Genomic DNA, 26,059 nt, shown 5'->3' with positions numbered 1-26,059 from the left:
AGGAATACTGCAACTGAACACAAACCATATCATATATGAAGAATCTTTGTAATGCTTATTTTCATGATTTTAATGAATTTCGTTTTATAGCACAAACCTAAATATTTCTTAAAATTGAAGTATACATTTTTTCTGTCGTAGTGGCATTCCTGCAAATTTTTAAATTCTTTAAGGGTATTTAAAGTAACGTTCTTCATAGCAAACCTTTTCGCTAGTCTTTTCTGAATCTTTTTTTGTAATGTTTATAGCCGCTTCCTGAGATATCTCGCCCACATTTGGATGAGTGTGAGTGACGTCGCCCAGCCAAGCGAGTCACACCCCAGAAAACCGGAACCCAGTCCCCAGTTCCCAATCCAAAACCCCCTCGCCACGCCGCCTCTGGCCTGCCCACTCCCTCTTGGCTGATGCATTAATGTGGTACTAAGAAATATTTTGCATATTTACTTTGAAATCTGTAAGAAATAAGTTGAATTTATGCTGTAGACGTGGCGTCTTATCCTTCGAAATGGGAGGACAACGGAACGGAGGGGGCCTATCAAAAAACGAGAAACCACTTCAATTTATTGACCAGAACCAGATTTCCTTTTCCGACATTTCCGGCTTAACTATTGCCAAATACTTTCGGACATCAAAGCAACCATTTTACATAAAAAACTGAGGGGAACCAGATTCATAGAACTTCTATAGAACGTCTATCTATTTAAAGTAAATATAATGGGTTGATATTGCAGTATATCTGAGACGCTATTCATTGTGAATAAATAGTGATTTCGTGCCACATACGTCATTATCCTAATAAATATTTGATATATTCCCGAAAGCCATTCGATATTTTACGATTTGTGGTTTAATCCCTTATTTACCGCATTTAATTGCTTACCAAATATTTTGACATGAAACCGAAACGAAAATGTGTTCCGTGTCGGCATCGGGATCCCTCTCGAGTTTCTGTACAAATCTGGGCAGGGGGACTTGAACACCTTTTGGCTGATCTCATTTCGCCCATCAAAGTGGGCGTGTCTCGTCTGGGGTTTATGGTTACCGTTAAATGAGGGTGAACGAGAAAAACGCGACAGCTGGTTTATGTCCCAGCTAAGTATGATCGATTGATCGATAAACGAAACATTTTGCCAACAAAAAATGTGAGGAGAAAATCCTCGGCTACCGCGCTCGTTCTTTCTCATTTATTTTTGGGCATATTTGGGTTCGCAGTGGCTCCGATGTGTTCCTTTTTGTTGCGATTTGCCACGCCCCTTGACTACAGCTCCCTTTTCCCATGAAACCTTTTTTGTGTCCATGGTCTGTATCTTTTGCGTTTTCAAGGTTTGTATCCTGCTGTTTCCCTCGTTCCCCTTCTTCGACTTCTTCCAATTTGTATTGCCTGTTGTTTTCCACCGATGCCGCACACATGTTCCCTCAAAAAAAAAAAAAAAAGCAAAAGCGGAAAAAGGCACCGGAGCAGCATCTTGAGGTTCAATTACTTGTAATTTTAGCCGCAACAAAAACAACTTACAAGTCGGAGATCCTTTTTGATGCCCCTTATTGTAGCACACAGGGTGTTATACATTTTGAGCAGACAGTTGTTACGAAACTCTGCTGGTTGTAAAGTCAGAAACGGAAACTGATGATATTATGAAAATGCACATTTCGAGAGTTCTTTAATATCTGGTCAAAATAAATTTGACTGATACTAAGTTACAAACTAAAACTGGTGATATGAGGAGAAGTTAAATGAATGAAATATCAATATGATTATTAAGATCAATGATTTAATATTGCAAATAACCTCAAAATAGAGTCGGACTATTAAGCAGAATACATTTTCTTCGTCTTGTTAAAATTATTCGTGTTCTTTCTCGCTTTTGTTTCGATATTGGGCTCCTCTGAATTCTATTCATTTAATTTTAATATGTTGTGTTTTTTCAGCTCCCATTTTCCTTAATTTACCTTGTTTTTTGTTGTCTTTCGTTTTAAATTTTGATTTCCCTTGCAGCATCATTTACAGTTCTCAACCTTTTTTTCCCTTTCCTTTCCCTTCTTTTCCGTTGTTGTTGTTGTTGTTGCTGCTACTGTGGGATATCCTTTCCAGCTGTTGTTGTATTTCACGCTCAAGTTGCTGTAATTGAAGTGTAAATTTTTACATCTGTTTAATATGCATTAAAAGCAACAACGTGCGGCAACAAAAACAACTGGAATCGATAAAATGATTAAGGCACAGGATATGGAGACAGCGAAAAAGTTTACAATAAAAGTTGGGTTGAAAAAGTTAAGTCGTATGAGTGACGGTAGAAATGGCAGACGGAAAATGGGGAAAAACCCAAAAGATATGATATGAATGAATGAAGGTGCACAGAGAATATATTACGTTACGTTACGTAATCCTTACAGAAAATGTTAATTTTTTAATTTTTTACAAAGAAAGAAGAGTTTATTTGTGGCTTAAGTCTCCAATTTTATAAAAATTCATATTGGTTTTGGTATTAAATATTACCAGATGTTATAATAGAATTGTTGGAAAAAATAAAAAAAAAGGAGAAACAAACCTTAAATAGGTTTTTACAAGTGTGACAAATTGGCCGTATCCTAGCAGTCTTTGTTATCTTTCTCCGCCCCCTTTCCCTACTTTCTCCTGTGGGCCATCGCTTAATTTGGTCTCATTATCAAAGCCGCCTTTTATCTCTTTCTCTTCGCCTGTCTTATGTTATTGTTTTCTCCTGCTGTATATTTTTTTTTTGGTTTTTTGTTGGGCTCAACTGTTTTTCTTTTTTGTTCTTTGTTGATTTTTCCGCTGTTTTTCCAACCTTCAGCACATGTGTTTAAGAGAGATTTTCCGCCACCCCCATCCGATTTTTTCTGATTCCTTCGGGGTCTGTTATTTTGCATTCATCTGGCAAACAAGTCACGTAACATAAACGATGTATGATGGCTGGCAGTCGAGGGTTAAGCAATTGGTGGTGGTGGGTTAAAGGGTGTGGGGTGTGGGGTGCCTGCTTTTGGTCAAGAAGAAGGTGCAAACAAAAGCATGGCAACAACAAGTAGCCGGGACAAAGCAGAAGAGCCCAAGTGTGCCAACAATCAAAAAGGAACAAGAAAAATATTGTGCATAAAACTTTTCTAATAATAACGATCACACGGCAGTTTCGGGCTGGGGGTGGGGAAAACGAAGGGCTGGTGAAAACTTGAGGGAGGTGGGCGGAGGGCAGATTTCCAAGACAATGCCTAGTACCTAGTCCCAGGAAAACGGGTGGGGGCGGTGGTTGGGTGGCAAAAGGGCGTTCCAGGCTATTGTTTCACTCAGCCAACAAAACTTTGCGTGCAGAAATTAATTGCGTGACCAACGAAACAAAGTACAGGAAAAAAATCAAAGCAGAATACAATAAGTGAAAGCAATTGAAAAAGAATTCTTTCATTTTACTTCTTTAAATGGGCGATTGGAAGCCAGGCTTTCGCTGCTTGAAATTTAAATAAAACTAACACAATTTTCAATGGTTGATAATAATTAATATTTTTTTCTTTTAGAATAAAATAAAACATTTATTTGAACATTAAATATAACATTTTTAAGACCTTAAATTTTTATTGGGCAATAGAATTTAAATCAACTAATTTTTATTTTAACTATATTAAACCAAACAAAATAGCTTGTAGGGAAAACAGTATTATAAATAATTTGCTCTAATCTATAAATATTTGGCAGGAATAAACACATTAAACTGTTGTGACAAGAAAAAATAAGCATAATTCCAAAGTTTATTTATGCAATTAATAATTTAGCAAGTTGACTTAATCCGCCCAGACAGTTTAAACTTGAAGAAGGATGAAAAGGTTTGAAGTTTGTCGATTTACAAATTATTTATGTCATAAACAAATGCCAGGAGCAGAGATAACATGGACAAAGCATTCTGCTACAGCACCTTCAATGTGCATTTTTCCCCAGCACCCACCCCCTGGAATATTTAACGCTCAATTAAATTTTTCCTGATTTTTCTCTGCCCCGTTATATTTTTTAATTTTTGTTTTATTTTATTTGTTTTTTTTTTTCACTATTGTTTAATGTGTATATATATATACAGTTCCTCACAATTTTTGTTCTCTGACGGAGTTTGGATAAAATATTTGCGGCCGAACTGAACACTGACCCCAATCCCTGACCTGACCTGCGCCGGGTTCTGATTCAGATTGTGACTCTGATTCCAGGCATCCGCGCTGCATGCCGCCTTTCCCCAGCCTTTTCCCCAGATTTTCCCCGGCTTTTCCTCCATCCTTGCCTCCACCACACGCTTTGTGCTGGTCCCAGTTGGGGAATTTAATTCACATTGATTGCATTTCGAGCGCCGCATTGCGTTGCATTTTAAATAATGCCAGCGGCTTCTGATTTTTTCACTCAGCCGCCGCGGGACGCGCACTCGTTGCAGGGAGGTCATCACTTTAATTAAACAAATGCCACGCGAAGGCGTCAATTTTTGTTTATTTTTTTTTAACATTTTTTTTTTTTTTGCAATTTTAAGATGGCACTGGCACTGGGCGTTAATAAAAAATGTACAAAAATCGAGAGAAAGCCTGAAACAGCTGAAACAGAATGGTGGGAGATTGATGGAAATGGGCTGTGGATGCTGGGGGCAATTATGAACTGCTGTCGGTTTTCAGCCTATATAAACAAGACATATAGATCGGCGGCAGCTGTTATATCGTTTAACACAGACCAGGTGGCGCTAATAAACACCATATAAGCCCTTAAAGTCAAGAAAAATGTGTTGAACAAATTAAGAAAACTGCAAAAAGCGAGAAAAAAACGAGTGGAGAAACAGCTGCAGTTGTTGCTTAACAATATTACCAAGACTTTCTTTAATGAATGCTAAGCAGAGAATGCCAAACAGAACATGCAAAATTTAAAAGATATTTGTATTGAATATAAAACGAAAATTGCACAGGACTAATAGCTGTTAAAGTTGTTATATATTAGGCTTTATTTATTTATTTGGCTTAAGGTTACCATTTATGAACATTTCTTAAAAAAAAATGTTTACAGATATTCCCTTTGTTTGTTTCATGTTTAATTTTTCAACCGCGTTGCTCTTAATTTTATGTTTAATTTCATTTTTCGAGGAATTGAAGTTAATAGAAAACTATGCAAAAGTTTGAAAAAAGCAAGGGAGAAACTTTTAGTTCGAAATGGGTTTTCCGGGTTAAATCCAGACGCAGCTCCTCCGTGCCTTTCGCTTCGTTTTTAATTATGGACATAATTATTTAATGAATATGTGCGAATGCATTATGTCTGCCAGCCCGAAATGTATGTAGGTGGGTGTAATTATATGTCCAGACGGCCATTGTAATCGGAGGCGGACGACCGCGCCCCCTTTCTGTTAAGCAAAATCAATTTAATTTTGGCTGCAAACGAATGACCGAGAATAAAAAATATAAAACCATCTTAAAATTCAGGCAACGTAATTTTTTTTGTCCTTTTTTTGTCGACCAGAATTTTCTACTTTTGTTTCTTCTCGTCTTTTTGTATGAGCCGCTGTATTTTTCATAAATCGAGTCTCGTTTGTATAATTTTAATCATCGGCAACAACAATGAAGCCCGGCGAGGGCACGCTGAGAAATAATAATAAATAAGCATATAATAATTGAAAATACAATTAGCATAATTGCTGGCAAAGGCAAAAAATGATAATTAACATAATTAGTGTTTACACATATTTAGCCAGCATTATGGGCTGGGCTTATTTTTTTTTATTTTGCGCCCGGCTTTTGCATTATCTTTTACGGAAGCAGCTTCTTTGGAAACAGCAAAAATATTCTGCACAAAAAAATGCAATCAAGAAAAATCACGTAAAAGCGTATTTACGTTCCATTTTTTTTGGCCTGTCAATGCTATTGTTTATCTGCGTGTATAAATAAAAACATAAAGTGCAGTATCTGTTTTTAAATAAAAACATTAAACTGGTTGCCTTAAATTGTGTGTAGCCCAAAAAAAAGCCAACAATCCAAAAATAACAGAATTCAAACAAAAATTTTGTTTGCTCGTAAATTTTCCGGTTGCCATTTTTTCTTTGTTTATGGGGAAAATGCTTATCAAACAATTTCCGCAATAAAATCAAATATGTACTCATGTGTATATATTTTATTATACATATAGTGGCATTTGAATCTGCTACTTCATGTCTATGAAGATAAAATTATTAAAAGGTTTTTGCGTGTTTTATAAATATTTTAATCCATTTTTGTGACAGTTTTTTTTTCCTCCAAATTTGGTTATGCCTGCAGTAAAATGCGAATTTAACATCGCAAGAGGATTTTGCTTTTCAATAAATTAAGCTATATAAGAATACTAAAAGCATTGAATCACTTAGTAAATCTGTTAATATATATTTTATTAAGATTGCTTTAAACGATCCATTCGGTGCTACAAGTATGTCCTCGTTTTAATGTAATGATCTTTTATTCGAACCCATTAAAGTCATAACATTTGTATGCATTTTTTGAGATCTCTCAATTTGGTTAATTTGTTTTATTTCGACATTCCACCGTGACATTCCACTTTTTGTCCGTCATCTTAATGGCGAGCATTCCAGGGACGTTTTGGGGAATTCCTGTGACCAAAATTGGATGCACTTTGCTTCCCCTTTAAGCGCAAAACTAGAGAAAAGAATATACGACAGAAAAAAAACAAAAGAAAAAGAATCAAGCAAGATTCTTGGACACTGTGTGCGTACGTGAGGCATGAAACGAGATGGAATGAAACAAAATGAAATGAAATCAGGCAAATAAAATAAATAAATAAAGGCAAGGGAGTACACGGAGTGCAAAGCAAGAAACTTTTGAATAACAAATGAAGGCTGCTGCGACTGCGGCACAGACAAAACCTGAGCGGACTTTTTAAGCAGATTCCCCAGCATCAAAGACGAGGATGAGAGCAGGAGACGGACGGCTGTGCCATAAGAAAAGCAGCCGGTGGAAAAAGAGTGGGCATTTTTTGTATTTTTTCCCCCGATTTCTGCTGCATCAGCATGGGCAACAGCAGTAGGAGCAGCCACAGAAGCCGCAGCCAAAAGTCAGAAAGTTAAGCGTCCCCTCTCCATTTAACCAACTCTCCACCCTTTTCTTCCAGCTTTTTCGACGTCAGAGGTGACAGCTCCTGTTTTTGCTAAATAGCTAACTTAAGCATTTAAAATTGGGCATGGGTAAATCTATTATTAACTATTGGGAAATAGATATATATAATTTGTTCATATCGTCCAAAGACATGTTAAATTAAACTATAAAAGTTTTTTTCTAAAACAAAAAAAAAAGCTTCAGTTGAAAGACTTTCTTAAGAAATGGTAATTTCCCTTTAAGAAAAACCTGGACTCATTTGTAAATTAAATTATATCCTTAAGTTGTGAAAGGTTTTCTAATTTCCATTTCTCTGACTAGCGACCTATTTGGAAATGGCTAAAAGGTAGCCAAGTGGCCATGTCTATTTCTCAACGCGGCGTATACGTAATCTGTGGCTGTCTGATCACTCACACGACCTGTCGCCCCGCTCTGCTCCACTCGCCGACCGGCTCATCCGTTTGTTTGTTTGCTTGTTGGTTTTGTTTGGTGGCATGCCTCGACTGCTGCCTTTAGCCTGATACGCCACTGAGTAGCAGATTAGTAGCGCTTATGCTTGCACCTACTACGTGGCAGCTCTAACGCACATGGGCATGGGCCGGTGGGGTCGGGGTCGGGGGCTTGGGGGCGGTGGCGGGGGCATGGAAGTGAAAGGGGGGGGGGGGGGTTAAACCGGGACGACGGGGGATTGGGTAAAACTCACGCATGGAGGCTGCATACCCGCGTTACTCGTTCTCCGCGATGCTTTCTGCTTTCATTCCGAATCCCCCCGCTCCGCAAGGGGATGTCCATCAACTTTGTCAGGGACTTTGGTTGGTCCGTTTAACATATCTGCAAATCGGGGGAGTCCACGACGTATAGATATGATCAGGAAGCTCTTCGGTTAAATGCTTATTTTACGGTGGCTTTTTGAGCAAAAACTACAGGGAATTGTTAACTATGTTTAAAAGAAGGATCTTCATTTGCATCCATGCATTTATTATTTAATTATTGTTATTATTATTAACATTAAATAGGATATTTGAAATATTTTGTATATAAAATTATTTTAAATTCTAATTTTTTTTTGGCTTCTGTTAAACATCTTTTCTTTAATAAAAACAACAGACTTTTAATAAAAGCTCCACGATTTAATACTTATTTTACGATGGGATTCTTTAAATCTTGTTATAATGAATTCTGGGTTCTTTATACTAATTTGATATTTCATTTTACTTACACAATGCCTTTAAATCACTTTCAAATACTTAATTTAGTCTTTAAAATTATATATTTATATATTAGAAAATTCTTGCAAATTCAATTTTACTATTTATTTTCAGTTTTACAACTTTCTTTGACCGAAAATATTTGAAATGGTTTTAATTACCTCACCAAAGAACTGACTTCTTAAAATCTCTGGTATGATCAGTTTTTTTTTTTTTTTTTTTTTAATTTTTTTTTGTTTTGCTCAAATTTAATCGATTCAGTGGGCAGAGTATTCTCAAAACGTGTGTTGTTGGCCAGCCTTTATTGGTTTTGCTCCCAGCCTTTGGGCTTGGGTTTCTTTTTCGGCTTCGGTTTTTTTGTGTGTTTGTTGTTGTTGTTTTTGTATTTTTTCTCTGTTTTTGTGCGCCGTCTGTTATCCTGCTCGCGTCTTGGGCCGCTGTCATCTGATCTGTGGCGTGGCTAAGTGGCCTCTCTGCAACCTCCTCCCCCAAAAAAAAAAAAACACACACACGGAATGTGGAACCCAGAAACCCAAAGCTTATATCCCAGAGCCCAAAACCCTCTGAGCCCCCCCCACCCCCCCAACCCCTCCCCCTTGCTGGTCCGTCCATCAGTCGCATCCATCCACATTCACATCCACATCCACATCCACAACCACATCCACCCGCCATGACATGACTCGCTTTTGGCCTTCCTGGTCTTGGTCTTCGCCGGCACAGCTTACAGCTCGCATCTCGCATCTCGCGGCTCGCAGCTCGCAGCTCACAGCTCCTCCACTTCATGGTTGTCTGGCGTATGCGTTTGGAATTTTTGATTTTGCCACATTGCAGTCTGCAGTCAATATGCAGCCATGGTCCCTGCTGCCTGTGCTGCACTCCATTCCACTCCGTTCCATGCCTTTCCCTTCCTTGCCCCCGGACTACTGTTTTGTTTGTTTTTTTTTGTGTCCGCTTTTTCCTGCTTTATTTTTGCTCTTCGCCAAGCAGATTGAATTTTGATTTGGCGGGTAATTGAACTTTTACTACAGCAGCCAACTGTCCCGACTGCCGACCAAACCTCCTCCTCCTCCTCCTCTTTTGCTGGCCATGCCTTCTGCCTTGGCCATGATTAATGGCCGGCAATGCGCAACGCACGATCTACGTTTTTGGCCTCATCATAAATTATTAAACAAGTCCACTTGACACATGCACATGGAGCTGGAGCTGGAGCTGGAGCTGAAGCAGGAGCAGGAGCTGGTTGGTGGGGTTTGGGATTGAAAGAAACTCCACAATATAAATGACCAGAACGAGATGGCCCCGGTATTCCCGCTCAATCCCTGGCTAACAAAACTGTACAAAACGCTCTCAGGCTTTCAGGCTCTTGGTTCTCGTCGAGCATAACCCAAACCCCCCACCCCCCACCCCCCACACACACACACACATCTCCATTTCAGAGGCTCATTCTCGAAGAGATCCACACACAACATTTTTGGCATTCCCCAGACACCGAAAACGGTAAAACGAGACATGTCCGAGCCGAGATGACAAAGACAAAGTCACATCTCCCATATTCCCCGCCCATCTCTCCATCTGTGGGCAATGTTTAAATGATGATATACTTACTTATAAAGTGATCAGTGGATCGTCTCGTATAAATTGGCAAACGGTGCAGAAATAACTAGGATGGCGGGATCGACTGAATGTGATCGAAGTGGGGCTTACCCTTTGAAGAAGGGGACCTAAACAAGTATTATTATATTTTAATGATTTAATAGAAAATATGTTTCACTTCCTAAAAAACCTAAAGGTTTTCCCAATTATACATACACATCTATACATATTTAATTGTGCGAATTCAAGTGTGCTCCTTAATAGCCATTTACTTGGACTGGACATCTTCCTTTGTCAGGGAAACTTTAATGTGGCATTTATGAAAATCAACATGGCTCGGACACAACTCCAAAGTCATTGTGTAAGATTGTGGCTGGTCGTGTCTTTCCACTCGATTTAAGTACAAATTATGTGGCACAGGGGAGTTGAAATTTTTTGGCATTCGTTTCGCTTTCAGATAGCTTAGTCAAACTCACAGACTTTTATATGGAGTCTCCACGGGCTTAGCAAAACTTTTTGAGAAGCGCGGAGGAAGACAATTGCTTTGAAATAACGTGCTTAAAAACAAAAAGATAGCTTGAGAATTGCTTGTTATAAAAATTAAGTGTATTAAATGTATTTTCATAAAAATTATTCTCATTTATTTATTTGACCAACTTTAAGGGTATGCTTATGCCGTTGCTGATGATGGTAATGATGGCATCTCTCACCTTAAAGGGTCCCTCCGACTTCTCCAAGGTGGAAGCATTTATGTAGCTACAACAGCCAGATAAGAAACGAAAGGTGCTAAAGTTGATAGCCAACGCAGGCGACGGAGGGCAGGAAAAAGGGATGCGGGATATAGGGATCGAACAGGGGCACATAGGGCATCGGAATACAGGGAAAAGGAGCCAAGGCAGACAGCGGAACAGGCTACAAAACGCAAACGAAGCGTTTCAGGCAGACTTCCCTCGGTTTTGTTTACCCTCCAACGATGGGAACTGCAGCGCATCCGATGACGATGCAACCGCGATAAGGAGAACAACCCAGAAGAAGACCTTAACCAGAAGAAAGAAAGAAGTCGTTCGTTGATTTCAGCAACAATAATGACAACAGCGACAACATTTCATAATAATCAGCGCGCTGGGGAACGCATTAAAATGCCCCAGAGAAGATGGAATTGATGATGACTGGACTTCTGCAGGAGCCAGTTTCAATGGGTTAAGTTGGGGGTTGACTTGGCGATCGAAACAATTGCCGACAGCCGAAGGTTAAGACTTAAATGAGGGCAGAATATGCATTGTCTTAAATCGTAAATAATAAAATGCAGTAACAAAATTTAAGATTTTGCTCAAATTAATATTTAATTTACCAAAAACAAAATTGTATGTCACCAAATCTTCTTTGAATTTCCATTAATAGCCTTAATTTTATTTTTCGACCAATAAATTTATGCCCTTTGAATGTCTTTTAATTGGTTATATGCCATTAAAATAAATTTCCTTTCATAAATAATGATAATTTGTACGTAGCTTTAGTCGATAAAAGCATTTTTCTTCTTTCCACAAATTGATTTCGTAAAATTAAATGTTGATTAACCTTCATGCTGCACCCTGCACATTTTCATTATTTCAAAAGGTAGCTGAAAAGCATTTAATTAGCAGCTCAACGCAAGAGTTTAATATTAAATTCTTAAACATAAACACATTATCGTTGTTTAATTTCCCCTCGGACAGCTCACTTTTACTTCTTAATTCTGTAGCAATTCATAAAAGTTGAAAACAAAACGGAAAACTAATTTCAGCAAAAACTTGAAACGCCAGCAACAGACAACCGAACCGATTTGCTCACAAATCTGCTTGGCGGGTAACTCATTATTAATTCATTGTTTAACTGGGTGGCGGTTGCATTTAAGCGATAATTGAACGCATTTCGCCGGCAAAGAAATTATCAACTCTGATTGCGCGATTCGCGATGGCTATTTTTACTTATTTTCCGTCTATCCATTTCGGTTTTGTTTATTTTTTTTTTTTTTTGGTTTTCTTTTTCGTGTTTTCCCTGCGGCTAAGAAGCTTTCTGGTAGCCACCTGTCTGTTGTCTCGTTCACTTTGCCACACATATTGTCATGTGGAATGCCAATTTAAATTGTATACCCAAAGGACATTGCACATTGTACATGTCTCGACATTGCGTCGTTTTTTTTTCTTTTGGTTGTTGCCAGAAAAGAGGAAGGTACTACTAGGTAGTACTCTGAAAGGTATGACAGGATAGTTACCTCGGAAGATTTATCCTATCCCTTCTTCAGCATCTAAATGAGGATGAAGAATATGCAGAAACAAATTGAGTTTTAGAAGTCGGCTTTTTAAGTGCAAAAACGGCGTAAAAATTGTTAAAAAGTAAAACAAAACTTTTTAAAAGCTTCGCACTTAAACATTTTTTAAGTTTTCTCTGTGTAATACTTAGTTATTGGATAGTTGGGTAAAATAAAGCAAGTTATAGACATGTGTAAATGAATTATGCATTATTTTAAGGCAACATATTAATGTACCTTAGGTTAAAATAAAAAGTTGTGAAACTAAGTACCTTTGGTGGGAGTACCCTGTTAGCCTCCATCTCTGGTTATTGGTTATTTTTTCTTTTTGAATCGCTGTGTTGTTGTTGTCCTGCTGCCAAGAGATTTGCCATAGTCACCGTCTTTTTAGTTGCTATTTCCTTGGTTCGTTAGTTGTCTAGGTCTTGACAGGACAACCTAACCAACCAACCAACCAACCAACCAACCAACCAGCCAACTAGCCAACCAACCAACCAACTACCACCTGTCCCCTCCCACCTCCGTATGTCATTTGCTGTCGTCGTCATTTACCTGGTAGTCTCGAACCCCTGCCCCCCATACCATCATAAACCCATTCCTCTTAGCACTACTACCTCTGCCGTGTCCTGCAGGAATTTATGGGAAAATAACTTGCTGGGAATTTATGAAAACTACGACGCCATAATAACAATAATCAGACTAAGTAGTGACCGCTGCCAGACATAAACTCTGACCAGATAAACTCGTCGTCATCGTCGTCGTCGTCGTCGTTCCCCTTTATATAAAAATGCTAATGTCTGGGCGACATTTTTAATGTGAGTAAGAAGATGCCACGCCCCCTTTGCCTCCCTTGGTCACAGCTTAATTAGCAAAAATGTCTCGCGAACTTCAGAGACGACGACGACACATTAAGATAAGAGGTTCGCCTTAAGCTGATTGCCTGGTTTAGTGTTATCTGGACTATTTATAGGGCCACTGGCGGCAGTCAGACTGCCAAATGGTTGCCTCTCAAAAATTTATGTATATACATATAGATATATATACATAGGCTAGCCAAGAGCAGATAGATTCATCTTCGGCTATCGTTTTTCTAGATTTTTATGCCCTCAGCGAAACAGGCCGGCACTGAAGATGTTCCAAAATTCAACTCCATTAACAGTTTAATGGCATTCTTGATAATTTGTTAATTTCATTTATATCAAATGTTTTAAGGTTCCTTAAAGTCAACATAAAACACAATAATAATATTTTCTGTTTTTTAATAGCTTTTTGAATTATTTTATAAATTTACACAATAAAACCTTATAAGAGGCTTTTACTTTACTTTTTAATATTTTATAGTTAAACCAACCATTCTAACCAACTATAAACTATCTGCTTTGCCATTTTGTACATTACTTTTTAGTTGACCTCCTGCGTTGGCTTCACCTTTGCACTGCAGGTGCGTTCAAACTCCTGCAATTCTCCCAGGTGACCACGCTTCAGTGACTTTCCCTAAGCCTTTTTTCCATGGCCCTCCTCGCCTCGTGTGTGTAATGACCAAAAAGCGAGGGGAGTTACAAAAGGAATGACTGAACGGGAGGGGGGAGGGGAAGGGGATGTCACTGGTGCCGGCGACATAGACTGACAAATTTCTGTTTACACCCTCGAAAAATATGCAAAAATGGCGACAGGTCGCTGGCCTCTTCCATAGTTTTTCCTTCGCTCTTATTTCAACTGCATTTAAGCGCAAATTTTCACTCGTTCTTGACATTCATTTCGCCAAAAAGTGTTCTCGGGAAACTCGGGAAACTCGAGGAAATGGGGAAAGGAGTTTGGCGAAGCCGACAGAGTGACTGGCACTTGACATGCAGGCAAACGTGTTGACTTTGTCTAGGGAATTGGTAAACTGGGGGGCAAAAAGGTGGCGTATGTTGGCCACACAAAGAGAAAATTTAATTATTGCAGCTCCTTGTAATAAAGATAATTTTCAAAAAAAAAAATTTTTTTTTGTAAGGATTTGGTGATGTTAAAAGGACAATTATATAGCGACAATAAAGAAACAAATATAATGCTATAATAATAATAATAATAATAATACATATTTAATGTATGTATTTTTTACATGGCAGTTATTTGAATCTAAACTTCAAATGTAATTTCGTTTTAAAATTAAAGCGAAAATAACGTCGCCCTTTGCATATATGTATGATAGGTATCAATCAAGACAACTCATTTCTTTCCATCCATTCACCATATGTTTTCCCTGAGTGTATGCATTTGTATGTGTCGCAACTTTTTTAATGAGCGCGCGCACAAGCAAATGAAGTAGCAGTGGCAGCCACCGCAACGAAAACGCGAAGAAGGGGTTTTCCGAGGCGGGTTTTCCAAGGGGAGAGTTTTACAGTGGTGAGAGCCAACAACCGCCAACGTGTCATGGCCACCATAAAAGTTTTGTGACACTTTTTTCGCCTCAGCTGCCTCTTCATCTGGTCTTCCCTCCGTGAAAGTCAAAATCTGTGAAAGAAGCCGGCGAAAAAAGGAATTTTAATAGAAAGAAAAGAATATATGTATGAAAAAAAAAATGAAATATACAAGATAGGGGAAAAGTGCAACTTTTTTGCAAAAGTTTCCAGCAAGTGTGTAAACACTGAGAAAAAAAGATCATAATAAAACATATAAATGTACTAAAGGTAACAGATAACACAAAAAAACAAAATCATTAGTTATAAGTATATATAAACCAATATTAACGTTTTTTAATAGTACAATTAAAACACTTATGTAATTTTTATCCGATATTATACGGTTTTTATTTATTTTATATATTATTATGATAAAATTTTATATTATAAGATGAAAAAGATAATTTTATTTGCATAGTTTTTTTTTATTTTGATACAATTTTAAAATTAATAACACCGAAAAGATTTTAGTTTTCCTTTTGTTTGTGTAGCATGCCACTTGATGTGGCTTCTATTTGCAATTTGCCTCAGCCTCTCCTCCAGCACTTTCCTTTCTATATTTGCCCGTCGTCAACACACGCGCAAAATGACAAATTAATGCGACGCTTGCCTCTCTGCCCTCGACCACGCCCCCATTTCCACACCGCCCTCATCTGTCTGGTGTCGCCACTTGGGTGGGCGTTGCGTAAGCGCAAAAATTGTTTACGACAGCACCATCCCCACTCTGTGCTCTCCATATATAACTATAAATACTTTATAAGATCTTGCGGCTGCTTTTAGGAGATTCGCTTACGTGGTGCTTGTGGTGCGCGGTGGCGCCCTCTGGCGGCCCGAAATCAAACGAAAAGTAATGGCATTATGTTTCCAACTAATTTGTAATGTTTTAACATGAGCTATATTTGGATTGTGGAATAAAAGAAAATGGCATACTTAAGTAGGCACATGTATGCGCAATTTTTCTTTTATTTTAAGATCATTGAAATCTTGACGAGTGAGCTTCATCTCTAAACAAATATTATATTTTGCTTGCCAAAATTTAAGTGCTTCTGTTTAGTTTTATTAGTATTTACTTTCTCCGTACATGATTTCATTTTCCGAATACAACTATTAATATCCCACTTCCGCTTTTCAAGTCCGAGTAATTACATCACTTATCCAATCGTTACTCAAGTGCGGCTTCTTGAGTTTTATTCAGTTTGTATCTGGAGTCTCTGGTAAAGTCGTAAATCTAGCCCTGATTATGCCACATGATCCTCAAAGTTTGGGCATCGTTTTTGATCCCCCCATCGGAGAAATGCTACTCAGGCTGCCTGCCATAAATCCCATCTCCTTTATAAGCTTATCTTTGGTGCCCCAAGTGCCACTTCCCGGCATTTCAACACCCTCGGCGGAATCAATTTGTTTGGATTCCGAAAACTAAAAGCAAAGCTCAAGTGATGACTGTCAGTGCCCCTCGCCGTATGTCTGCCCATATATCATAATGATGAGGATCGCTCGGAATCGTTATGTTTTCTGTTTTCTGATCTGTTCGCCGCCGGTTTTTGGGCACTTTTTTTCAAGTGAAAAATCTGTACGGCACACATTCCTCATTGTTTGGGGGTCTCTGGGCTTTCTCTTTTCCACATTTTGTGCCCTGCTTGCTGGAGCCTCATCTTCTCTAATTGATTAAGCGTGAAATAATTTCTTTTGATTGACTTCAATTGAAATGAATTATTCTTTAATTGGAGGCGCGCAGTCGGTGACCGAAAAAAAAAAAAAAATCCAATGACGGAAAAACTTCTAAGCACAGTGCGTCGGCGCAACTTTAACCCATGCTGGCCAGATATGGAAGGGGCAAAAACCCCTGTCATCGATGTGAATTGTGTCTATGCGGCAATAACATTCAACAAACAACAACAAACAAACTTTGACTTTGATTTGCTTCCCTCGAAATATAAATGCAAAATTTGCAGAAAAACAAAAAGGAAATATAAAATTGAGAAATAGTTTTGGCTAGGCAAAATTCGTGAGAGCCTTAATGAACAAACTTACTGATATCCAGCAGGCTAAACACTCTATTAATCACTGAAAAAAAAAATCATTTAAAATATTACCGAATTTCATAGATAGTCAAAATAAAGTTTCTGACTATGAAGGAATATTTAATTTATCAAATCAGCTGCATGTTTTCTTTTTTACGTTGATTGCATTACCCAACAAAGTTTTGAAAATGTTATTTTAAAATGTAAAATGCTAAAATTTTGTTTTTGCATATGTTCAAAAGTATGTATAAATGTGATGAACTTTGGAAAGTAGAAACTTGTTTCAGAGAAATGTTAAACCCTTTCTAAACTGAGCAAATTGTTTTATTTTAAGTTACCTAGTATGCGATTTCAAAGAATGTTTTAATGAAAATATTGAAAATGTAAGCATTTTGAAAACATTTATATTTTGACAGTTATTCATATACGGCTATGAATTAAAAAAAAGGCAATTAATTGCAATTGTTAAACTCACCGTTTTTTCGTTGAGGACTCCCCCAACTAATACACCTCATGTGCAACACCCTGTATTTAGTTTCGGGACATGTTCCTGCCACACCATCAACTCCTCCCTCACTTACTCCCTCCCTGTCTCGGGAAACCCTCGAAAATCGGTGTCCTGCCTTGCTGACTATGTTGTTGTGCCTGCTGCTCCTCTGGTGCCCGTTGTCGTTGTCAAGAACAAAAATAATAATAAAATTTGCTGTCGCTGCGAATATAAACAGGCAATTTTTGTGCCGCTCCCCGTCGCTTTACCCTGCAACCCCCCATGTCCCCCTGACCTCCCCCCCCCTCCAAAAAAAAAACTGCCTCAACAGCAATAGCAACAACAAAACCAACAACAAAAACAACAACAACAACAACAACAACGGAAAACAGGAGGCGATGGCAGCTGTTTTTAATGTCTGCACAGCCGCCTAATGGCGCTTAACGGTTCACAGGGGGGGCAGCAGGGGCGTGGCAGTGGTCGGAGGAGTTGACTCGAAGTTGGCGATGCATTGAGAAAAAAAACTAATTTACTTTTCTCTGAAAGAAGTTTAAATTGATCAATATAATTGGTATAGTTTTTAAAATTACAAAGTTATTAAAATCTGTAACCTATTATATTAAACATAAATTTGTATTGTGTATTCTATTGGTTTTCCACAGTTTGGTTGATAAAAACGCAAGCACACATTTGAATCTTTCTGTGTGTGTTTTTGTCTGGATTTAAAATCATATGCTCCTCGTCATTGTCCCCTCCTTTTTACCCTTTCCCCCCAAAAACAGCGATCCTTATTGGCGTTTTATGCGACCGTTAAGTGACAAACGTTTCAAGAAAAAAAATGTTTAAATAATGTGAAACGGTGCAAAAAAATTAAAAAAAAAAGTTTCTTTTATTGAGAGTCAGTGGGTGGAAAAACTGACGGTGGTGTCTAATCACATGAGTTTCGGGAAAATTACTGCAAAGGTTTGGGATTAAAAATTAATTCATATAAGAATGGGTATAATCCTCTAAAATAACGACTCATATGAATTCATTCATATAAGAAAATCAACAATCCTCTAAAATAAAGACTGGTTGGCTTTATCAATTTGATTTTGTAGCCTATGGAAAAGTTAAGCTTGATTTGACCCAAGCAAAGTTTATTCTAAAATGGAATTACCTCTTACCCCACAATCGCGTCCATTTTTGTTGATGCCCCCAAAAACTTGCCAAGGTTTTCCTGTTTTCAAAAACATAATTTCCTCGGCACACACACAAACAAACACAAAGGGATGAAAAAATGCTTTCTATACAAAATGTGGAAGCCAAAAAGTTGCACAAAATTGCCAAAGTTTTGTTTGCTTATGCATTGCACTGCCCTTGTCAACCAGTCGCCCCCTAAATGCCTCCCTACCCCGCCACTTTAACCACTAAAAAATCCACCCCCTATCCCCAAAACATGCCCCTAATTGTGTGTCCCCCGTTTTACTTCTATTTCACATTATTTTTGTTTTTTTTTTTTTTTTTTTTGGCTGAAAGAGGGAAAAATTATGTCAGCAGGACGGCGAATCGAGGGTGTGTAAATTATTTATGTGCCAACTGTCCTTCCCCAAGAAGCTTCTTCTTCTTCTACTTGCGGCACGCATGGGTTAAGCCCGTCCACCCACCCCCCCATCCACCCCCTATCCCACTGTTTCCTGTATCGCTCCTTTGTGCCAGTTTATAAATAAAAATCATTATTACTCCACAACACCCGAGACTTTTGGGAGAAAGGTTAAGCCTCTCAGTGTGCTGGAAAATATATATCAAATTATTGTCGTTAAAAGCAGACAATTTGGGTAAGTTTTTAAAAGTATGCCAGTTTTTATAATCCATTTAATTGATATACCAAAACAATATAAATTTAAACACATTGAGACTGTAGGATGAAAATTACAAAACTTTCCAGGTTGACATAATTCGTTCTTTATTTTAGAATTTCTCATAAAGTAAAATACACTAAGACTATATTGATAAGAACTACAAAAATGTCTCCTTGTGACTTCGAATATTTTTGATATTATTTTCCAACTTATAAACCGAACTCAATGACAGGTTCTAAAAAAAATGCGGTGTTTAATTCAGAGTTCTTGACGAAATTTCTTGATGCTTTTATTTTGTGTTTCCTTTTTCGATTCGCTTTCAGTTGGCCACGTTGAAGTTTTCGTTTGAAATTAGTACGCATTGTCCTTAATTGTTGGGGCGTTTGAGCAGGGGCTGACATTTTATGGGTTTTTGAGGGGGCTCGGTCGTATTATACATATATATACGTGGTATATAGACGAGGATTTCTGCTTTGACCAAAAGCCATTGACTTCGTTCCCTGCTGCGTGTTTATTTATTTGACTTGTGCATGTCGCTTTTGGGTGTTAACTTTAATAATTAACGGCATTAATTGCCGCATATGTCACATGTTTGAACATCGCCGCGGGCCTGCATTTGTCTTATATTTGGCTTCATTTTGTTTTTATAGAGCTTTTCCCCACCGAGTCGCTCCTTTCAAATATTTAAACGCTTATGTCATTTCAACATCCCTCACCATTTCTCGGTGTATTTTCTATTACCCAGTTTTCTGCGCCTCGACTGCATAATTCATAAATGGGCTAAATGGGAAATTATGCGTTTCTAGGTCTTTAATTGACTAGGTTGACTTTGTATCTAATTTGGGGGGTGCATTTGTACAGTGTTTTAAGCTCATACTGGGTAAAGCAAATCGATATAATACCTGGTAAAAATTACTTTTAAGTAAATGATATGGAATTGAAAATTTGCTGCTGTTCGTTTTCATAGTTGTCAAAACATCGAAATAAGTTTTCGACTTTAGACTCATAAAATCAAAATATATTTATTTATATTTCTGAAGCTTAACCCTTTTATACAACAAACCCCCACTCGTTTTATATTTACCACTCCAATTCTACGACCACCCAACTTCAATATTTGGTTTAACAATGTGATGGGCATATCTTTGGTAACTTTTTTTTTTGTTTTGTTAAATGTAAACTTTTTCTTTTATATTTATTAATAGAGGTTCATTAGAGACGCCAATAAACCGGTAAAACCTCAGTCCATCCCCCGCCCTATTTGAAAATGTTTTGTTTATCGTTCAGATGCGAGTTTGGATTCGAAACATTTTGTCCCCTAATGAGAACTAATGAATGCGTTGGAGTTGGGATGCTCTGCCACCGGTTTTCCTTTATTAATATTATTTTATGCGATCGGTCGGGCTTGTGGGTTGCACAACCCACACAAGATGAGAAAACCGAAGACCGAACCGATCGACCCGATCGAAAACTGGTCTTCGATCTGCTCTGATTCGATTTTTGGGAATGACAAATGCATTTGAGATTAGGATCGGAGATCTTATCGGGCTTTCAACTAATGGGCTTAAATGTGATGACAATAAATTGATTTCATGATTATGGGAATTCGATTTGAAATTTATGGATGGTAATAATGCAATTTGAAGTCATTTAGATGTGAAGATAGTGGCATATCTCGTTTTGAATTAAGATATTTAAAGGTGAAACGCTAAAGATAAAGATATTTGGAGTGGAATATAAAAAAGGTCTTTTGGTTTATGGTATTGAAATTAGTAGCGGAGAGATCGTGATATCAACTTTAAAACTTAACAAAAACATCGCGTCACACCGTGAAGTCACATCTCAAGTACAAATATTTATTGCTTTTCAAATAAGCATTTTAATATCCTACACTTATGGGATATTTTCCAACCCCAGCCTCATTTTCACACTCCCCCCCGAGTTGAGGACATCAAAAAGAAAAACTTCTTGAATGCTTCTTGTTTTGCTTTCCATTTTGTGGCTTCTGTAAAGTGTTTTCACAGAGCGAGAGTAAACGCTTAAGGCGCTTATGGGAAGGAAAAGTTCAAAAATCTCATTAAATACAACAATATAAACATGCAGCAACAAGAACAATATACTAAATATTTATGCCCGGCTGTAAAAGTTCATTTTTTTCGCTTTGCTCTGTTTTTCTCCCTCTCTTTCTTTCTCTATGTGTGTATCGCATTTGGCTTTCCATATAAAAATTGTGTAAAATAATAAAAATAATTTCAACGACAATACAGACACAAAGCGACGCACACACACACAAACACACGCATGCAACACATTGTCGCCCCAGACGCCATTTTAGCTTTGTTGTTGCGTGTAATGGATGCCGTTATGTGCAGAAATGGAAGAAACGGGATTGGGGGCGGATTTTCCAGCGGGGGTGTGGCTTTTGGGGATCGGAATCGGGTTTGCGATTCGCCTTTTTGCATTACTTCGACTTGAATGCGTTCTGTGCAATGGCCAATGCACATTCGCTCCTCGCTCCGCATCCCGTGGCATAAATATAATTATTTTGTTATAAAAATGGCTTCCACAGAAGAGGAAAAAATGTGGGGAATTCCTTTATGCGACACTTGTCCTCAAGCATTCCTCGAATACGAGAGGGAAAATGTTTATTACCCCGAGACATTACCCTCGGCAACCTATTTCCACACCTCCAAATCCACATACCATTCAAGTGCTTTTTGGTCCTTTCTATGCGATTCTCATAAATATTAGCTGGCTGCTATCGAATTTTGGTTGAATTGCTGATTCCTTGGAAGCTTGGATTTGGTTTGGGACTTAAAAAAGGGTTTCAAAATAAAATATACTTGCAAATTTGTCAATTCTAACAAATTTTAAAATTATCTTTTGATTTTCTTAAGAAAAATTCAAAATTTACTCTCAATATTAAAAACTTTAGTAAGCCAATTATTACTTTTTGTACACCCAAAAACAAAAAAAAAAAACACTGAAAGTTTAGTTCTAATAAAGTGTGTCTTGAAAATAAAATTTCCAACAGTATTCAAATAAAAGTCAAAAGTCAATACTTAATAATATAACCGCTATACTTTTTGGTTTCATTTCTATATCGCATAAAAACTGTAGTCTAAGGCGCAATTTTTAAACCATATAAGTTGTTTTTTTTTATACATTCTTGGTATAAATTTAAAACTCATCTTATTAAGTCATCTCTCATAGTTTAAATTTTATGTAGTTTCTATGACAATTTTTTTGTGTGTAGTTTATAAAATATATTTTTATAATTTTTCAACAGATGATTGTCAAATAATTTATTTTGGCTTATTTATAACTTATTAAAAATCAATAAGAACTTTATAATCGATTTTAAATAGGTTTCAGTTCTAGTACCTACCCAAATCGTCCCCGTATCGATTGCTATGCATAATTACTGAAATTAACCCAATATTTCTTCTTCGTTCTCATTGCAGTTTATAAAGCTCCCACGTTTCAAGGAGTTTGACTTGTTAAAGAAACCCGCGCAATTATTGCTACAAGTGGACTTGGAATAAAGGTAAGTCCGCCTAAGATTACTGCCCAGACAGCTGACATAGGCGTTTAGGTGGAACACCTATGTTCTTGTAAGACCCCTGCCCCATTCAACGATTTTCCTACACTGATAAAAATGCTACCGAAATTGTTTTGTTACTAAACATGATCTTATGAAACAAAAATTAAATTATGCAATACAATCACTTAATAATAACATTTTGAATTATTTGTTTTTTTAAAGAAATCTATACCTAATAATAATTCTACTAAAAGTATATGTACAAATTATAGAAAATGCAAAAGAAAACATTTAGTTTAAGTATACTTGCACTCAAGTTTTAATGGAACATCTTAAATAAAAAATACAGAGTTGTTACGATTTAATTGATATGCAGTGTAACTCCCAAAGCCTCCTGTCCTCTCTTCACGTTTCGAGCCAACTGATTATAATAACACGATTTATCAAATGCACGTAAATTACAATAAATTAAACACGAAATTAATATTAATGACAAAGGCAGTCGCACACACACACACACACACACACACACACAGTGGTTGTATGTGGGTGGAAAAGAGGGTGTTGGTTGAGTGGTGCTGGTGGTGGGTGGAACAGTAGATAAACGGAGACAGACAAACAACATAAATACATGCAGGCAATACACTCGTATCTTGTATGTTTGTGCAGAGACAATTGCCAAATTAAGTGCATGCCTCTGTTCCAGCCACGCCCAATTCATAACTGGCCCCGAATCCTCCTCCCCTCTGAATTATGTCTGGAATTTTCCCCTCTTTGACCCTACTTGTGCCATCTTAAATATGAAAATCGTTCATTTGATTGCAAATTTGCCTATTTGCATTGCATTTGCAAGCCCGCAGTTAATAAGTTTCGGACATAATAGTCCAAACACGGATACACACACATACAGTGGTAAAGATATACGAACAGTGAAATCCAACAAATGACCAAGCGATTGATCAGGACAACCTAACTGAATGAGGACCAAATGGAGGGGGACGAGGAGTAGGAGGATTCTCAGAGGAATTTGATATGCAGCCGCAGGAAAAGGACTCTTTATGGCTCCTCAGCCGATTGGAGATGTCCAAGTGAATTCCGTGTTAATTCAGTGAATCCGAATCGCTTAACATCCCAGCCAGACAAAGAGAAGATAAATGAAAAGTCGTGATTTGTGGCAAGTCTCCTAAAAACATAACATTTTAAGCTTATAAAGTTTTGATCAAAAATAATCATAAAATGTCTTAATCTGTATAACAAATGAAAATATAATTTCGCGCTCAATAAAACATAGGTTAGCAAAGAGTCACCTTCCTCTATATGTATATTTTAAGAAAAATACATACACTTTTTAGTTTTACCAAAATTAAATTAGGATTGTTCTACATTGTGGATAATTTATGTTAATCACAGTATAATAATCTCAAATATTCATCTTAAATCTAATGAATATTATTAGGAAATATCAATGACTTTCCCACCACTTCCTTAATAAAATATATCTGATTAAAAAATAATCATTTTGGATGACGATTCGCTGTTCCATTTCTTAAGATACAATAGGCAATGGTTAACACTCACTGAGAGTCACCGTTTTCATTATCTGTGACTTTGCTGCCTTGTAGCCGTCCCTTCGGCAGCTCATCCTTAATTGCGATTGTTGCAAGGACTTGCACAATTTTGCATATTTGATGAGCCAGCCAGCCGACCGGGCCATGTGTGTGTGTCGGTTTGTTTGTCCGGGTCTCGGGGTCTTTCGATATCAGAGAGTCGACAGTGCTACGTACCTGGCCTGTTGAGTTGCAATTTGGCTAACAAATTATGCAGCAGCAGCAGCAGCAACAACAACAACAACAACAATAACAAAGCGGCACTACTGACCCAAAGGGAAAGGGGGCGTGGCATTATAGGGGCAGGGGCGGAGTGTCCGTTGCCGGCGCGTTGACTTTACGGCCCGTCCGCCGGTCCCATCCGTCCGGCCCTGTTAAATAATTGTAATTTATGGCACTTTACACAAATAAATATATGGAAATCAATAAATTTACCCCACACACACACTGAGAGAGACTTTCCCCATGGAGTTGGGCCTCGGCCTTTGGTTTTTGGTGCATTGCAAATTGCTTTTTGCTCTCTGTCCGCTTGTTTTTTGGTATTTGTGGACTTTAACAATTATTTTATGTTGTCACAATTTAAAAAGCTATGGAGAAAAAGTGAGAAATGGGCGGAATACAGGCGGGCATTCAAAATTAATTTTTATTCCTTATGTTTTTTCAATTTTCAATCATAGCATTTTGATATATATAAATTTTTTTGCTTTAAATATTTATATGTGGACAGTATTTTGAATTTCAATTGCGGTTTTTTGGTGGCCAGGGTACGCACACGTCCGTCTATATGTATACACATGAACACTATAATAACTCTGTCAATTTGAGTGGTTCAGGTGAAACGTTTCACATTGTGTTAACTTTACATGGGCCTTTGGTTGGGTTTCTGAGATTTTTTACTTTTATGGCATAAATTCCAGCACATTTGCTTGGGTTCTGTGTTTACTTAGAGTGACCCGCCGGTTGTAATGAATAAATAATACAAATGTGTAATTGTGCTCATAAAAATATAATTAATCAAGACCAATTTAAAGCGATAATTAACACAAGATTAATAATATTTAAACAACAACATGCGGGAGCTCAGGAAAGGTGGTCAATTTTGATTAATGATTTAAAGTCAGACCCTGCTAAATGCACCTTTTTAATGTAACCAGACTCAAATAAATACAATAAATAACAATTTTAAACCCTGCATTGAGTGAGGAATAACACTCTTGCCGCTAGCTACAATATCTATCATTAAAGTTAGTTAAGCCAAAATATCTTCTATTTGTTCACTTTTAAACACAGCACTCAGCTTAAAATGCAATTGACTTGCAACTTGAACACGACAAATCAATTTAGGTTTTGATTTCGATTTCTCAAAGCTCTTAATTTAGTCGATTTGATTTGCATTCCGATGGAATTTTTATTCGATGTACATAGTATTGGTTAATAAAAACTGCCAGTGTTTTTTTTTTAGTTACGTTATTTTTTTTTGTACCAAAACTAATTTTGTAAATTGCCCTCGTTGAATTTTAATTCAATTTTCCTTTGCATATGGCAGAGGGGTATCAACAAAACAAAAAACCGACGGGGAAAAAAATACATGTTCCATAAATATGTTTGCACAGACGTATATAAAAATTTAATGTTGTGTTGAGTTTTGTTTGGCTTTCCACATTTTGTTTGTTTGCCCGCGCCCGCTCACTTGGTGCTTTTTTATGCCGTTTCCTTTTTATTTTGTCATATTGAAAAATCGAAATTAATTAAATTGTGTCAAAGTTATTAAATTTTATTGTCATTCGCCATAAATAAACAAATGTCGTGCGCAATACGCTCTAAGCCTATAAGCAGACGCCCCGCCCCGCCGCTCCCGCAACTCTTTCAATTAGAATTTATAGAAATTTATGATTGTTTATTTGTAATATTTTCTGTTTTTTTTTATTTTGT

At 37.4% G+C, this 26,059-nt stretch overlaps 1 long non-coding RNA gene across 2 annotated transcripts in view; it reads left to right on the top strand.

Annotated features, from left to right (window-relative positions):
* Nucleotides 1-26,059, top strand: part of LOC128265999 (uncharacterized) — a 70,049-nt gene that overhangs the window by 29,126 nt on the left and 14,864 nt on the right. For both annotated transcript variants that reach the window (XR_008268998.1, XR_008268997.1), the window contains exon 3: nucleotides 22,441-22,523. This is a non-coding gene — a long non-coding RNA (uncharacterized LOC128265999). The remainder of the gene's footprint in view (nucleotides 1-22,440; nucleotides 22,524-26,059) is intronic.

The sequence above is a fragment of the Drosophila gunungcola genome, unplaced genomic scaffold (genome assembly GCF_025200985.1).
Source record: "Drosophila gunungcola strain Sukarami unplaced genomic scaffold, Dgunungcola_SK_2 000215F, whole genome shotgun sequence".
In the NCBI taxonomy this organism is placed as follows: domain Eukaryota; kingdom Metazoa; phylum Arthropoda; class Insecta; order Diptera; family Drosophilidae; genus Drosophila; species Drosophila gunungcola.
This window is presented reverse-complemented; position numbering and strand designations above follow the sequence as displayed.